The following is a 1,961-nucleotide window of genomic DNA, read 5'->3' on the forward strand; positions in this document are numbered from 1 at the left end:
TGATGTGTTTTCTCTTTGACCTTTTTAGAAAGTAGGGGAGCATTCATATAATCTGAATACAGGTTGATCTCCAAGTTGGGGAGAGTCACATTTAAAAGAAGAGTAAGTACTTATGGTAATCGGTGAAAGATAAAAGAAGTCGTAGCTTGAAAAAAAAAAAGAGAGAAGTAACAACGTTTGAATATAAAGATTGTTGAAAAAAAAAAGTGAAAAAGAAGAATCAAGCTACGAATGAATGAAAAAAGATGGACAGGTAAAGGAAGTAGAGTTTTAGAGAAAAAGAAATAAGTTATGAATTGGATGCTTCCCTATATTAGGAACAACCCTTGATTATCTTCTTTTCTTTGAATCTAAACCACATTACAACCATAGAAAGACCTTCTGATTCTCAGATTCCACAAGACTTGATGCGAGCAATTTGGTGAACGTATGATATGGATCTTTGTTGATTTAATTGTTTGGATGAGTGTTTAACCCCTCTTTTATTCATCATACTTTTTGATGAGAGTGATTAGTGCTGATTCAATTACAATTGTGTAGTGTTTTGAACTTCTGGAGGTAATTTGCTTTCAACGTTTGTTTCATGTGGATGTTCTGAGTTTGCAGGTAGAAGAAGAGTATTTGACTTGGTTACTGGATTGAACCACTTGAGAAAAACTTTTTGAAAAACTTGTTGCTTGATTGTCGGTAAACTTTGCTGGAGGTAAGTAATTTTGTTTAGGGACAAACAAAACTCTAAGTTGGGGAGAGTTTGTTAGGAGTAAATTAATGGTAAATTCAGGTGTTAATAGAAGTGATTTAGTCTCCAAACCAATGCAAAATGTGATGAATCCATAGGTTTTTATGAAGAATTGAATTGAATAAGTTTAGTTCATGTATAAAGCAAATCGAATCACTTGTGGGTGTTATTGCTGCAGGTTTTGAGCTGAATTGGAACTTAAGAAGAACATGAGGAGGATAGAGAGCTTGAAGTCTCAAAGGCAAAGGAAAAAGTTGGTTTTTGCAAAGGTCGCGCCGCGAGAGTTCTTCCTTGCGCCGCGAAAATATCTCTGTTCGAGGGGCGCGCCGCGCCAGCCCGTTGCCGCGCCGCGGCCTCGGCGTTAAAAGCCCAAAAATTCTGTTTAAAAGCCCTAGCTTCCAAGAGAAAAAGGGTGGTTAGAGAACTTTGTGAAGAGCGAAATTAGGAGAGCATTCTGAGATTGCAGCCAAGAATAACAATTGAAGGCCAATTCTTTACCAATCGAAGACATTCCATTGATGAAGATGAATCCCTCCATTAATTCTTGTGTGTTCTTCATGCCTATGGAGAGCTAAATCCCTCTTGTTGAGTCTAAGGTAGTAGTTAACCTATGAATATACATTACCATTGATTAATTCCTGTGAACAATTGTTTGAATTTATTATCAATAAGAAACCTTGTTTTTAATTTACATCATTGTTGAATCTTCGATCGAAAGAGAGGATTTTTACTTTTGCCCTAGGTTACTATATTGATTCAATTATAATTTGCAGAGATGGAATTGTGATTGGGTTTTCATAATTATCGTTCTTAATTACTATTATCGATAGTGATATTTGGAGAGATCGAATCTCATACCGGTAAAAGTTTATCTAATTTGATTTGCAGACATGGAATCTTATTTGAGGATAAGTGAAGATAATGATTCAAAGGATTGTTCTATTGGGAATTAATTGATAATTGTATAGGATTAGGTTGATGAACCCTAAAGGCTCAACATCTTTCTTTATTTGTTAACACAAAGTCCTTTACTTGCTTTTATTTTATTATTTGCTTTTGATATTATTAGAAGTATAAAACAAACCAAACCAAATTTCCTAACTCAAAATAAACAACTATAGAACGGCAGTGATATTAACCAATCCCTGTGGATACGATATATTACAGAAAATATTTACCCACAAATACTTTCAACAAATTGGCGCCGTTGCCGGGGATTGGT

The sequence above is a fragment of the Vicia villosa genome, linkage group LG1 (assembly GCF_029867415.1).
Source record: "Vicia villosa cultivar HV-30 ecotype Madison, WI linkage group LG1, Vvil1.0, whole genome shotgun sequence".
NCBI classification, from domain to species: Eukaryota; Viridiplantae; Streptophyta; class Magnoliopsida; order Fabales; family Fabaceae; genus Vicia; species Vicia villosa.